Raw genomic sequence first — 16,165 nt, forward strand, 5'->3', positions numbered from 1 at the left:
CAACATGGTGAAACCCCGTCTCTAGTAAAAAAAATACAAAAAAAAAAAGGTTGGTGGAGTCAGGGCGTCTGTTGATCTCCAGAGCCAAAGTCTAAACTGAGATGCAGTCTATGAAGCGTACCATAGTGCCAAATAACCATTTGCTTTTTTCCTTCCTTTTGTTCTTTTGCAAACTATATTCTCATTGGGTAGTTCATTTCACCTAAATAACACCCCTATCCACTGATTGATTAGATGTTCTCATTTGACAGATTTGAAAACCTGAGGCCTGGAGAAGTTCAGAAACTGCACAAAAAAGAGTTAGTGATGGGGCTGGGTGGTGTTGCAGATCTCCAAGGCACCCGTGTCTCTTGACATTTCAAATTCCATGACATTCCCTTATCTCTCCTCAATTTGCTGTATGAAAATGGGGTTGAGCAAAAAGATGAAGCAAACAGGAGTCAGACTCTAGTTTCCAAAGAGTCTTTTTTGAAGACAGCAAGTCCCTTTGCTTTTCAAACCCATTCATGAGCACCACAGCAGCTGTGCCAGTGAGGTCCCAGGTTTGGACAATGAGCCTGGCTGAGTACAGGCCTGGAAGGATAGACAAACCAGGGCTCAGTGTGTCATGTGGCAGTCACTAGGTTCTGAGACACATGTGCACCCAGAACCCCTTCCCACTGAGCCAGGACCAGGGTGACAATGGACCACTCAGCCACCAGCAGCCTGAGGGAAGAGAAATGATCCCATGGCTGCTGGCCCTGATGGAGGACCAGGCACCTCTGAGAGATCCTATGATACCCTTCAGGGGCTAAGCCCTGTAAGTGGGTCCTGAGGCCCTGAGACTATTGCAGGCAGCCAGGCAGTTCAGGCCTCTTCCCAGGGGGAAAGACTGTGGTGACCACAAAGGCAAGCCCCAGCATCTCAGAGCCAGCCCAGGTCATACACTGTGCTGACCACGACTGAGCTGTTGCATACCTGGTTACATCTCCAGGGTCTAGGATGGACCTTCCAGGAGAGGACACAGCAGGGACACAGGCTATCAGACTCGAATCACCCGTCTGGTCAGGTACCCCTGTCCTCAACAAAACAAGCCACTTAGTCACAGCTTCCCCCAGCTCATTCCCACACTCCCCTTCTTCTTGGAAAGGAGGGGCTGCAGCAAGTTTACATCAACCACGACTTATTGAGGGAACACAGTACCAGCCTCCACCAGTTACTGAGTGAGACCCGATCCCCACATATCATAGTCACAGCACTAAATCTGAAGCTGTCATAATCACAACACTAAAATGGAGGTCAGTCACACTGGGACTTTGAGGGGTGTGTTGATGGGGAGAAAAGACAAGAGACAAATAATCCCAGTGTCAGGCCTCTGAGCCCAAGCCAAGCCATCGCATCCCCTGTGACTTGCACGTATACACCCAGATGGCCTGAAGTAACTGAAGAATCACAAAAGAAGTGAAAATGCCCTGCCCCTGCCTTAACTGATGACATTCCACCACAACAAAGTAAAAATGGCTGGTCCTTGCCTTAAGTGATGACATTACCTTGTGAAATTCCCTTTCCTGGCTCATTGTGGTTCAAAAAGCTCCCCCACTGAGCACCTTGTGACCCCCACTCCTGCCCACCAGAGAACAACCCCCCTTTGACTGTAATTTTCCTTTACTTACCCAAATCCTATAAAATGGCCACACCCTTATCTCCCTTCGCTGACTCTCTTTTCCGACTCAGCCCGCCTGCACTCAGGTGATTAAAGAGCTTTATTGCTCACACAAAGCCTGTTTGGTGGTCTCTTCACACGGACATGCATGACACCCAGTATAGTGCCTGGCTCCCAGCAAGAGTTCTGTAAGCTTGAAATGGAATACAGAGAGGAAAAGAAGGGACAGGAGAAGGAGGGAAAGAGGGGGAAGTGAGGAAGGAAGAAGGGAAGGAAAAGGAAGGGAAATTACTAGGTGATAGTGATCTAATCGCAATTTATTGCAATGCTTTGGGTGTCGACAGGAAACGCTGTGTTCTGATGTAAAATGGCCACACAACACCATGCTCTACAAGCGCACATAACCGCAGGCACACCGCTCTACGCACAACTGGCCATAGCCACATCCACCTGGGTAGATAGCCTCACACTACAGTCTCAACTCCCCAGTTCTCCATTGGTCTACAGGACCTGTTTAAAAGCACCCCTCCACTCCTGTCCACTCCCCACTCACCCAGACACTGGGGAGGCCCCCCCACCAGCCTTCATAGCCCACAGCCACTACCACTCCATACTCAGCTCACATTCAAATGCACAACCACATCCCCCAGGGGTACAGCCAGATACACAAGCAAGATGCCTTTGTCCCCCCAAAGACTGGGAGAAGCTGGAAAGGACAAAAGGGAGGGAGACAAGGAAAGAAGCAGAGGAGACACTCAGCCCAAAGCACTAGATGACCTCTGGGCCCTGAGCCTGCTTCCCTGCATTGCCCCTGTAGGAGCAAAGAGAAGAACATTCCTTACAGGAGCAGGCATCCTACTTCTGGAAGAGGCCTTGTATATCCAGGTTCCCAAGCGCGCAGATGTCTGAAAAAGCAATCTGACCCTCTGAGTAATCTCAAGGTATGCTTCCTATCTTCTCTGGTTCCTTGGAGAAGGGCAAAAATAATACATGTCATCTCATGTTTGAAACACCTTACTGACACTACCATCTTGTTATAACCATGTGCGATACTTTCAATCCATTATCTCAACGTACGCAACTTGGCTTGTCATTGCATTCTATGCAACCTTGGCTGGGAGAAAAGAGGTCTGGGTTCCAGTTCTCTGGAGATCATTTAAACTCCTCCTGTGTCCAATTCCTCACCTCTAAAAGGAGAGGACACTCTAGGAGATGCCTGAGGCCCTTCCAGTTCTAATGTCTTAGGCTTCTACCAATCTAGAACAGTGCTTCTAATAGAAATACCATGTGAGCCACATAGATAATTTTAAATTATCTGATCACCAACTAAAAAAGTTACAAGAAGTACACTACGGGAGGCTGAGGGGGCAGATCACGAGGTCAGGAATTCGAGACCAGCCTGGTGAAACCCTGTCTCTACTAAAAATACAAAAATTAGCCAGGCATGGTGGCACACGCCTGTAGTCCCAGATACTTGGGAGGCTGAGGGAGAAGAATCGCTTGAACCCAGGAGGCGGAGGTTGCGGTGAGCCTAGATCATGCCACTGCACTCCAGCCTGGGTGACAGAGCGAGACTCTGTCTCAAAAAAAAAGTAACAAGAAGTAGGTAAAATAATTTTGATAATATATTTTATTTAACCCCATACATCCAAAATATCAGTATCTCAACCACTAAGCAGTGTTTTAATTTTTTTTTTTTTTTTTTTTTTAGATGGAGTTTTGCTCTTGTTGCCCAGACTGGAGTGCAATCGCGCCATCTTGGCTCACCGCAACCTCCACCTCCCAGATTCAAGGGATTCTCCTGCCTCCACCTCCCAAGTAGCTGGGATTACAGGCACCCGCCAGCAAGCCCAGCTAATCTTTTGTATTTTTATTAGAGACGAGGTTTCACCATGTTGGCCAGGCTGGCCTCAAACTCCCGACCTTGGGTGATCCACCCTCCCCTTGGCCTCCCAAAGTACTGAGATTACAGGCATGAGCCACAGGGCCCAGCCTGTTTTAAAAATTATAATGAGATATGTTACATTTTTTTTCCTTCTACGTCTTCAAAATCCAGTGTGTGTTTTATTCTTACAGCACATCTCAATTAAGATGCTACATTTTAACTGGAAATACTTGATCTGTTTTTAGATTTCATAAAATTTGCAGTTGTAAAAGGTATGACCCACATACCTAAGTTGTTCCAGAGACATTTAAAAATGTTTTCCAATAACCGAATCAAGCAGTAGGCTTTCCGCTCTTTTTGGTTGACAAGTAATAATTGTACACATTTATGGGTACAGCATGATATTTCAATATATTTAGTGTACAATGGCCAAAGCAGTGTAATTAGCATATGCATCACCTCCAATATTTATCACTTGTTTGTGTTGCAAACATTCAAAATCCTCTCTTCTAGCTTTGTGAAAACATACAATAAATGACAGTTAACCACATTTACCCCACAGTGCTGCAGGATACCAGAACCCATTCCTTCTGTTTAATATTGGTTTTTAAATTAAACTTGAATCAATATACAATTGTGACGGCATTAGTCACATTTCAGGGGCTTCACTGCTGCACGTGGCTTTGCATAGTGGGAATCACTGCATGGGACAGTGGGGAGGGGTCCCGTAGGTGTGACCCTCCCTGCCCTGTTCACACCCCCAACTGACTGCTAGTTCAGAGTGAGAGTGGAAAACTGTCACAGCTAATGTCAAGCCAGGCCACACCTGCTTGGCCACTTCGTTGTCTGCGTACCAAGGAGAAGCCAAAGAAGCGCAGGCCTATCTGGTCCCCGGGCACAGTCCCCAGCCCCTTTCCATAGAGCTGCTGCCAACGTTTCCGCAGGCAGAGGCCATGTTTCCAGCTCAGACGCAAAGGCAAGAGGAGGTGGCAGGCATCTGAGCTTCCTTTTCTCACTCAAAGGAATGCCCACCAGGCGGCCAGCCGGGGCACAGCCCAGACTCTACGTGTCACTTTGGGGATTTGGGCTTTATTAGCACAAGTCAGATGCAGTGTGATGGGGGTGGTGGTAGTGGTGAGCAGGTGCTAGGGACAAAGTTCCAGGGGACGATGGGTGAAGCATTAGCACCAGCAAACAAGGTCAAGAGAAGGGCATATCTGCTCTACCATGGGTACAGGGAGAGTTCACAGATTTCAGAAATATCACTTGGAACCTCACAGCACTGCTTGAGGGGAAGCATCGAAAGACACCGCCAGGACAATCCTTTTTGCCTTCTAGAACTGTGGAGAAAAGTTACAGCCAGCAAGGGCTTTACACTTTTATTTTTTCTTTTTAATAGAGATATGATTTCGCCATGCTGCCCAGGCTGGTCTCGAACTCTGGGCTCAAGCGATCCAGCAGCCTCGACCTCCCAAAGTGCTGGGATTACAGACATGAGCCACTGTGCCTGGCCGGCTTCACACATATTGTTATAATCTTCATGGACAAATCGAAACTCAAGTAACTTGCCCAGGGTTTTTCATCTACAAAGCTGAAATTTAAATTCAAGTCTATTTGATTCCAAAGGCTGCACTGAAGATTTAATAACACTTTTATTATTATTATTATTATTATAGATGGAGTTTCACTCTTGTTGCCCAGGCTGGAGTGCCATGGCGTGATCTCGGCTCACTGCAATCTCCACCTCCCAGGTTCACGCGATTCTCCTGCCTCAGCCCCCCGAGTAGCTGGGATTACATGCATGTACCACCACACCCGGCTAATTTTTTATTTTTCGTAGAGATGGGGTTTCTCCATGTTGGTCAGGCTGGTCTCGAACTCCTGACCTCAGATGATCTGCCCACCTCGACCTCCCAAAGTACTGGGATTACGGGCATGAGCCACTGAGCCCAGCCAATAGTACCATTATTAATTAGTTATTAATAATATCTAATAACAGGTTATGTTTATTGAATGATGCCATGTGCCTGGCACCATGCCAGGTAGTTTATAGACTTGAACTAATTTGTACTCACATTTCTGTGAAGTATGATTTCATACCCATTTTACAGATAAGGAAAACTGAGTCTCAGAGAGGTCATGTAACTTGTCCAAGGTCTTGAAACTTGTAATAGAACAGATTCGAACCTGACTTCCAAGCACATGAGCTTAGCCTTGATGTACTGCCTCTTATGGGAATACTTATAGTGGCAGATGCTGCTGATGTCCCACACTGTATCTTCTTGGTCCACATCTGAGCTCACTGCAGCATCCCACCTCAAGTGCCTGCATCTCTGCTTCTCTGCCTGAAGGCTTTCTTGGGCACCTGGGGAGCTGTGGGGGACTTAGCACCTTTGAGTATGCACTAGAGTCAGAGAGCTGCTATGACAGTGTTCCATAAACGGGTTGACTTAAAACAACAGAGATTTATTCTCTGACAGTTCTGGAGGCTAGAGTCTGAAGGCAAGGTTGATACCTTGGTGGTTGATACAGCAAGGCTACACTTTCTATGAAGGCTCTAGGGGAGGGTCCTGCCTCACCTCTTCCTGGCTCTTGGGGGTTGCTGAAAGTCCCTGGCACACCTTGGCAGGTGGCAGCATCACTCCAGTCCTGCCCCCATCTTCACATGGCTGCCTTCCTGCTGTATGTCCCTGTTCTTGTGTCTCTTCTCTTCTCAAGGATACAAGTCTTATAGGATTAATGGCTGGCTCTACTCCAGGCTGACCTCAGCTTTTTTTTTTTTTTTTTTCTTTTGAGATGGAGTCTCGGCTGTGTTGCCCATGCTGGAGTGCAGTGGCACATCTCGGCTCACTGCAGCCTCTACCTCCCAGGTTCAAGCGATTCTCCAGCCTCAGCCTCCCAAGTAGCTGTGATTACAGGCCCTGCCACCATGCCTGGCTAGTTTTTGTATTTTTAGTAGAGATGAGGTTTTGCCATATTGGCCAGCCTGGTGTGGAACTCCTGATCTCAAGTGATCCCCCTACCTCGGCCTTCCAAAGTGCTGCGATTACAGGCATGAGCCACTGTGCCCAGCCTGACTTCATCTTATTAATTACATCTGCAACAACTTTATTTCCAAATAAGGTCACATTCTGAGGTTCCAGAAAGAACATGACTTTTGGGGGCACACTATTCAACCCAGTTCAGGGGGCAGCCTTCAGCCGACGGGGGAGGTGAGTGGGTAGCCAAATGCTCCAGCCACCCCACCCTCTGGTGGCACAATTCCAAGACGTGTTCCACATGAATTCCCAGAGGTTCCCTGGTAAGACTAAACCTCAACTGCCACAAGAGCCCTGCTCATTAATGTACCCATTATTGACTTTTCTTATTTCTCGGTCTCACTTTCCCTACTTCTTCATTTGGGCTTCCTAGGATCACCACCCAAATAAACTACCTGTCCCCAGGTTTTTTTTGGGGGCGGGGAGGAGGGAGGGCAGGAAACTCAAATGCATGAACTATTTCTGCTAAGAGTGAAAGAGATTCTTTTTTTTTTTTTTTTTTTTTTTTTTTTTTTTTTTGAGACGGAGTCTCGCTGCTGTGTCACTCCAGGCTGGAGTGCAGTGGCAGCTGGATCTCGCCTTTCACTGCAGCCTCGGGCCCCAGGTTCACCATTCTCCTGCCTCAGCCTCCCAGTAGCTGGGACTACAGGCCCCACCACGCCTCGGCTAGTTTTTTTTTGTATTTTTTAGTGAGACGGGTTTCCACCATGTTAGCCAGGATGGTCTCTGGACTCTGACCTCATGATCCACCCACCGGGCCTCCCAAAGTGCTGGGATTACAGGCTTGAGCCACCGCTACCGGCCGAAAAGAGATTCTTGTCTTCTGTCCAAGTTGGTCACTTCCCTGCACCAAAGTGAACAGTAGCCAACATGTCAGGGTGGGAGTCATACTACAAAACCGAGGGCGATGAAGAAGCAGAAGAACAAGAAGAGAACCTTGAAGCAAGTGGAGACCATAAATATTCAGGAAGACATAGTTTGATTTTTTTGGTTGATGCCTCCAGGGCTATGTTTGAATCTCAGAGTGAAGATTTGACTCCTTTTGACATGAGCATCCAGTGTATCCAAAGTGTGTACATCAGTAAGATCATAAGCAGTAAGAGAGATCATAAGCAGTGAGATCATAAACAGTGAGATCATAAACAGTGAGATGATAAGCAGTGAGATCATAAACAGTGAGATGATAAACAGTGAGATCATAAGCAGTGAGATCATAAACAGTGAGATGATAAGCAGTGAGATGATAAGCAGTGAGATCATAAACAGTGAGATCATAAGTAGTGAGATCATAAGCAGTGATCGAGATCTCTTGGCAGGGGTGTTCTATGGTACCGAGAAAGACAAAAATTCAGTGAATTTTAAAAATATTTATATCTTACAGGAGTTGGACAATCCAAGTGCAAAACAAATTCTAGAGCTTGACCAGTTTAAGGGGCAGCAGAGACAAAAACATTTCCAAGACCTGATGGGCCACGGATCTGACTACTCACTCAGTGAAGTGCTGTGGGTCTGTGCCAGCCGCTTTAGTGATTTCCAGTTCAAGATGAGTCATACGAGGATCATGCTGTTCACCAGTGAAGACAACCCCCATGGCAGTGACAGTTCTAAAACCAGCTGGGCCAGGATTGAAGCCGGTGATCTCCGAGATACAGGCATCTTCCTTGACTTGACACACCTGAAGAAACCTAGGGGCTTTGATATATCCTGGGTCTACAGAGATACCATCAACATAGCCGAGAATGAGGACCTCAGGGTTCACTTTGAGGAATCCAGCAAGCTAGAAGACCTGTTGCGGAAGGTTCGCGCCAAGGAGACCAGGAAGCAAGCACTCAGCAGGTTAAAGCTGAAGCTCAACAGACATAGTGATCTCTGTGGGCATTTGTAATCTGCTCCAGAAGGCTCTCAAGTCTTCTGCAATAAAGCTTTATCAGGAAACAAATGAACCAGTGAAAACCAAGACCCTGGCCAGGTGCGTTGGCTCACGCCTGTAATCCCAGCACTTTGGGAGGCTGAGGCGGGCAGATTACCTGAGGTTGGGAGTTCGAACCAGCCTGATCAACATGGAGAAACCCCGTCTTTACTAAAAGAATACAAAATTAGCCAGTCATGGTGGTGCATGCCTGTAATCCCAGCTACTTGGGAGGCTGAGGCAGGAGAATCGCTTGAATCCAGGATGCGGGGGTTGCGGTGAGCTGAGATTGGGCACTGCACTCCAGCCTGGGTGACAAGAGCAAAACTCTGTCTCAAAAAAAAAAAAAAAAAAAAAGAAAAAGAAAAGAAAAAAAGAAACAAACCAAGACCTGGACATTTAACACAAATACATGCAGTTTGCTTCTGCTTAGCGATACCAAGAAGTCTCAGATCTATGGAAGTCATCAGATTATACTGGAAAAAGAGGAAACAGAAGAGCTAAAATGGTTTGATGATCCAGGTTTGATGCTCATGGGTTTCAAGCCCTTGGTAATGCTGAAGAAGCACCATTACCTGAGGCCCTCCCTGTTCATGTACCCTGAGGAGTCGCTGCTGATTGGGAGCTCAACCCTGTTCAGCACTCTGCTCATCATGTGTCTGGAGAAGGAGGTCACAGCATTGCGCAGATACATACCCCGCAGGAACATTCCCCATTATTTTGTGGCTTTGGTGCCACAGGAAGAGGATTTGGATGACCAGAAAATTCAGGTGACTCCTCCAGGCTTCCAGCTGGTCTTTTTACCCTTTGCTGATGATAAAATGAACATGCCCTTTATTTATTTGTTTGTTTGTTTGTTTGTTTTTGAGATGGAGTTTTACTCTTGTCACCCAGGCTGGAGTGCAATGGTGTGGTCTCGGTTCACTGCAACCTCTGCCTCCTGGGTTCAAGCGATACTCCTGCCTCAGCCTCCCGAGTATCTGGGATTACAGATGCCTACCACCATGCTCAGCTATTTTTTTGTGTTTTTAGTAGACAGGGTTTCACCATGTTGGCCAGGCTGGTCTTGAACTCCTGACCTCAGATGATCTGCCCGCCTCGGCCTCCCAAAGTGCTGGGATTACAGGCGTGAGCCGCTGTGCCTGGTGAAGATGCCCTTTACTGAAAAGGTCATGGCAACTCCAGAGCAGATAGACAAGATGAAGGTTATCATTCAGAATCTCCGCTTCACATACAGACGTGGCAGCTTTGGGAATCCCGTGCTGCAGCAGTACTTCAGGAACCTGGAGGCCTTGGCCTTGGATTTGATGGAGACTGAATAAGCAGTGGACCTGATATTGCCCAAGGTTGAAGCAAAAGACTGGGATCCCTGGTGGATGAGTTTAAGGAGCTTGTTTACCCACCAGATTACAATCCTGAAGGGAAAGTTACCAAGAGAAAGCACCATAACGAAGGTTCTGGAAGCAAAAGGCCCAAGGTGGAGTATTGAGAAGAGGAGCTAAAGACCCACATCAGCAAGGGCACGCTGGGCAAGTTCACTGTGCTCATGCTGAAAGAGGCCTGCCAGGTGGACGGGCTGAAGAGCACGCTAAAGAAGCAGGAGCTGCTGGAAGCCCTCACCAGGCACTTCCAGGACTGACCAGAGGCCATGCAGCCACCCTTCCACACCGTGCCCAGGCTGCCTGGCCTTGTTTTCAGCCAGTTAAAATGTGTTTCTTCTGAGCTAGGAAGAGTCTGCCCAACAGAAGTCGAGGGACTTTAAGTTTTTGAGACTTTCTGTTGGCATGGTGATGGTGTAGCCCTCCCACTTTGCTGTCCTTACTTTACAGCCTGAATAAAGAGTCCTAAGTTTGTACTATTAAAAAAAAAAGTGAAAAGAAAATGAGCCTCAGGCCTTTTGCCTGTTCAGTATGCCTTATCACAGGCAGCTGGGAGGCTTTTCTAGGGTCCTGTAATGATGGTTTTTGCTCCATGTTGGTTTAAGCAGGTTTCTGGGGGCCCACAACACCTTAGATGAGTAGGTGGGAGCCTGCTAGGGAGGGCTGGGTTGGGAAAGTGGGATATATGTCTATAGCTGGTGCTAGGCTTGTGGCTTTACGTAGAATGACTTTGCTAACTTGTGTCATCGAGGTTGACGATTTTATCAGTTATTCCCAAGAAATAGTATAAACGTCAAGAAATGTTTCTCAAACCAAGGGAATCCAATGATAGCAACCGACGGAAGATCTAGGGAAGGTGGAACATATGGTGATAATGTCAATTGGGAATTTTTAATATCTAATATTCATATTATGCCATATCATCTATAGCATCCACCAGCTCTGTGGTTTTGTTCACAATGGGCTCATCCATCACCCGGTTCAACATTTCTCAAATGCACCCTGCCAGATGCTCCTGAGAAAAAAGGTTCTGTGATCCAATCACGTGGATGAATGCCAATTACTATTCACTCTTCTTGAAGAGGCACAGTCCATATTAACATATTAAAGGTTCTGAAAATTTTGCTGTCGAAATTAAAATCCAGTTTAGCATTGCTTCCCATACTTATTTTGCTATGGAACCCTTTCTTCATGTAATACCTATTTAATCTGTCATAGAACTGGTACTCCACAGAATCCACTTTGGGAAGCCCCAATCTATTTAACTAGTGTGGGTGCAAAAATATTTTCTGCAGCCTGCAGGGCTTCCTTTGCAGAGTGTGCCAGGGCACAACTGTCCTTTTTTGTCCACATCTCACCCCCAATCTCCAACCTTCCTTCCTCCTTTTTACTTTTTTCTCTATTTGGGTTTAGGTCACATGGATTCTTGGCTGCGGGCTAACTTCCCCACTGCCATTGCCTTGACACATTAAGTCCTCTTATCTAAGTCCTGCTTGGGGACCTTGGTCCAGCTGGGGTTCTGAGGGGCTCCCTCATCCCTACCTCTTCCAGGTACTAGAAGGGTCTGGAGACCCTCCAGGAGACAGATATCTACAAGGAAAGAATCTATCACCAACGAGCATCCATGAGCAGCCAGCATGATTCAGATCCTCCTGCTTGGCTAGGGACACTGAAACTACTTTCCAAACACGGGGTCTGTTGTGGGTTTGTGTCCCCCCAAAATTTATAGATGTAAGTCCTAACCCCAGTACCTCAGGATGTGACCTTCGGAAACATGGTTGTTGTAGACGTAAGTGATTAAGATGAGATCATACTGGAGTAGAGTGGGCCCCTCATCCAGCATGACTGGTGTCTTCTGAAAAGGGGGAATTTGGAGACAGGTGTGCACATGGGGAGAGCACTACGTGAAGATGGGAGGAGTGCCTCCACTACCCAGGAACTACCAGAAGCCAGGAGTGTGGCTTGGAACAGATTTTTCCTTAGTGCCTCAGAGGCAGCACAGCCCCGCCAACAGCTTGGTCTCAGGCTTCCAGCTCTCTGAATGTGAGAGAATCAATTTCTGTTGTGTAAGTCGCATCCGTGTGTTGTACTTTGTCACTGCAGCCCTGGCACACTCATCCATGGGGGAGAAGTCTCTGCTGCTTCTCCTCCGCATTCACCAGCAGTGGTTCCTGATCCAGCTCCCTCACAGTGGGAGGAGGTGGAGATACTGGAACTGATGTGCGGAACCTCCCCAGTCCCAGGCCCTCTCTTTGTGGGGACGAGGTCGGTTCTCGTGGCACCCCAGTGGCTGTGTGGATAGACTGAGGACCCTTCTTCTGGTAGAAGTGTTTGTGTCCTCTTCCTGAGTTCCACAGTGTCTCTGACCTCTGACCATCACAGTCAGTGGGAGTGGTACTCTCAGCTTCCCTCTCAGGCCTCGTGCTCACGACTGACCCCTGACCAAGCAGTGAAGATGTCACCTGGCTGGGAAAGCATCACTGAGAGGGACAGTCCAAAGTCCTACCCAGAGGCAGAACGTGAGATCCCGACCCCTCCAGGACGCAGTCAAAGCTACAGGCCTTCCCCGCCACTCAATCATGCTGCTTCCTCTGCATTTTGTTTTTTTTTGTTTGTTTGTTTGTTTGTTTTTGAGACGGAGTCTCTCTCGGTCGCCCAGGGTGGAGTGCAGTGGCCGGATCTCAGCTCACTGCTAGCTCCGCCTCCCGGGTTCACGCCATTCTCCTGCCTCAGCCCCCCAAGTAGCTGGGACTACAGGCGCCCACCACCTCGCCCGGCTAGTTTTCTGTATTTTTTCGGTAGAGACGGGGTTTCACTGTGTTAGCCAGGATGGTCTCGATCTCCTGACCTCGTGATCCGCCCGTCTCGACCTCCCAAAGTGCTGGGATTACAGGCTTGAGCCACCGCGCCCGGCCTGCATTTTGATTTGTTGCCATGGAGAGAAGCAGGATGCAGCTCCCTGCATCCAACACCAACAAAACCACTGTATCTGATAATTATTAATCAGATAGATAAGGGGTTTCTTAATCTTGGCACTACTGACATTTGAGCCAGATACTTCTCCTTGTGGGGGCTGTCCTGTGCATTGTAGGATGTTCAGCAGCATGCCTGCCCCCTACCCACGAGATGCCAGTAGCAATCCCCCCAATCAAAAACGTCTCCAGACATTTCCAAATATCCCCTTGGGGGCAAAATCTCACACAGCTGAGACCCACTGAAATAGACCAACCTCAATATACTGATGCTACTCCGAGGTGCTTCCAATCCAAGGTCGTTTCATTATTTAAGTGATTTTAGGTTTTTAAAATGTATTTACTATTGCCTGATCTCAAATATAAGAAAAACCTACAAAGAAAAAAAAAAGGCTAGAAGAAAATGTTAATCATGGTTGTCTCTGAATGCTGGGTAGTGAATTTGTGAGTGAATTGTCTCTCTATTTTTCTGAATGTTTCTTTTATTTGCTATAGTAAGCATGTACTAGCTCTATACTTGAAAATAATCTATTTGACTAGTGACCTAAGTATTTTCATGTTAAATGCAATAATAAGACCCTATTGTACACAGGATTAAAAAACTGGTTAAGTATAACCAAAGCAAAGTGACAAAGGAGAAAGAGGCACAGTTTAAATCTTGGCACTTCTACTCACTTAACTAGCCACGGGCATGCTGTTAGATCTGCCCAGCTAGGCTGAGCCAAGGTTGAGTGTAGGAATATTTGTAAAGCATCTAGAATAGTAGGGGTTCAATACATGGTGGCTCCCACAAATTATTAGGCTCCCTTCTGGTTCAAGACTTGAGGGCCCTCTTCATCCTGTGCCTGTGCTGCTGCAAAGTCTTCTCCATAGAGAGTTACCAGCATGGACATGGAAGGCCCAGGAAAGCCTCCCTGGGTAAGTGGTTCCTTTTTCCCAACCCTTCCAGACTCAGGGATTCTTCTAGAAGAATAATAACAATTATCATTTATAGTATTATTATTTTATCCCACATTTTTCACAGATGGCCTTTCTTCTTCTCAAACACCCTATGAGTTAGGAATAATAATCCTCTTTTCAGAGATGGAAAACCAAGCTCAGAGGAGGTTATGCAACTTCTGGAAGGCTGCACAGCTGGTAAGCAACAAGAGCCAGCATCAAATAGTCCAACCCCCTCCACCTGTCTTATTTTAAAAGGCAATACAATTGAAGCTCAGAGAATGAAGTGACTTGTGCCCAAAGTCACCCAGCTAATAATGTCTCGAAGAAGAGCCAGACTCATTGCCACCTTCACAGCACATGCCCAGGCAGCTCTGATTTGAGGGAGAAGAGAGAGGATGCCAATTTCACTAAACAACATCACAGTTTAGAAAATAAAATTTGGAGCCAGACAGCCCGAGTTCAAATTCTAGTTCTATCCTTACCCCAGCTGTGTTATTCCGAGCAAGTTACTTAAAGTCTCTGGATTTTCTTTCTTTCTTTTTTTTTTGAGACAGAATCTCGCTCTGTCGCCCAGTCTGGAGTGCAGTGGCACGATCTCGGCTCACTGCAAGCTTCGCCTCCCAGGTTCATGCCATTCTCCTGCCTCAGCCTCCCAAGTAGCTGGGACTACAGGCGCCCACCACCACGCCCAGCTAATTTTTTTGTATTTTTAGTAGAGACGGAGTTTCACTGTGTTAGCCAGGATGGTCTTGATCTCCTGACCTCGTGATCCGCCCGCTTCGGCCTCCCAAAGTGCTGGGATTACAGGCGTGAGACACTGCGCCCAGCTAAGTCTCTGGATTTTCATTTCTTCATCTCCAAGAAGAAAATAAGAAGATATTTAATAACAAATAATCCACATACGCACTTAGAATATTATAAGCAGTAGATAAACATTAGGTGTTAACAAATTTTGCACAATGAGCTACTAAAAAATTTGGCAGTGACTAAATCTTTTGTTCCTTTTACTGCCAAAAAGTATTTTTCCCATGATTTAAAGTAAACCACTATCATTGTGAAAAATTTGAAAAAGAGGGATGTAAATATAAAGGGAACAATAACAATCACCTGTAATGGCAACGAATCAAAAACAACCACAAAAAGCTCTTTACTTTGGGAAATCTCAAACATAAAAATGAAAAAAGGATAGTATAGGGAACCTCCATGTTCCTATCACTCAGCTTCTTTAAATACTAACTTTCAGCCAATCTTATTTCATTTATAGCCCCATCTGCTTCTCTCCTATTTCTACCTTCAACCTTTTGTGGCAAATCCCAGACATTGTATAATTTCATTTCCAGATATTTCAGCATACATCTCTGAAATATACAGATTCTCTTTTCTTAAATTATAATTCTAATATTATACCTTTTACAATTAATAATGTTTAATATTATATTACCAGGTCCAAATTTACTCTAATTGTCTCATAAATGTTAGTTTGAATCGGGACCCAAATTGCATCCACATGTTGGATTGATTCAGGTTTCTCAAATTTCTTTTAATCTATAGATTCCTCCTCCATCTCTTTTTTACTCCTTGTAATTCATTTGTTTAGGAAATTGAATTATTTGTCCTATAGAGTTTCCATAGCCTGGATTTTGCTGATTGTATCCTTATAGTATTAGTTCACATATCCCCTGGACTGTGTATTTCTTGTAAATTAGAAGTTCTGTGTCAAGAATACATTATAGATGGTATGGTGGACTTCCACTGGGAGACATGTAATGTCTGTCTCTTAATCTCTCACTTTGAGAAGTGAACAGCCTTTGATGATCATAGCCCAGATCCACAAATTTCATCAGGGGTTACAAAAGAGTGGTATTTTAAACCCATCAGTACTTTCCATGTATTAGCTAGAATGTTTCTGTAAAGAAAAACTTACCTCATTGTGAGATATAGTTTGTCTAGGAAAAGCAAAGTAAATGCTTTTTTTTTTCCTTTTTTTTTTTTTTTTTGAGACAAGGTCTCACTCTGTTTCGCAGAATGGATTGCAGTAGTACCATCATGGCTCACTGCAGCCTCAACCTCCCAGGTTCACGCAATTCTTCCAACCTCAGCCTCCTAAGTAGCTGGGACCACAGGTGCATGCCACCATGTCCAGCTAATTTCAATTTTTTTTTTTTTTTTTTTTTTTTGTAGAGACAAGCTCTCACTAGGTTGCTGCCTAGTCTCAAACTCCTGGGCTCAAGTGATCCTCCTGAGCCACTGATCCCAGCAATGCTTGATTCTTTGTGGCCAACTTTCAAAATAAAGATCCTTGGCATCATCTAAAGTGACCAATGAGTTTTGTTGTTGTTTTGTTTTGTTTTTGTGTCATTATCCATTGGTATTTATATTATTAACTCAAAAACATTAA

General features: G+C 45.9%; 1 pseudogene; it reads left to right on the forward strand.

The window, feature by feature from the left end:
• The first annotated feature begins 7,369 nt into the window (after positions 1-7,369).
• On the forward strand, positions 7,370-10,344 carry LOC101013826 (annotated as a pseudogene).
• The last annotated feature ends 5,821 nt before the right edge of the window (positions 10,345-16,165 follow it).

This window comes from Papio anubis, chromosome 11 (assembly GCF_008728515.1).
Source record: "Papio anubis isolate 15944 chromosome 11, Panubis1.0, whole genome shotgun sequence".
In the NCBI taxonomy this organism is placed as follows: Eukaryota; Metazoa; Chordata; class Mammalia; order Primates; family Cercopithecidae; genus Papio; species Papio anubis.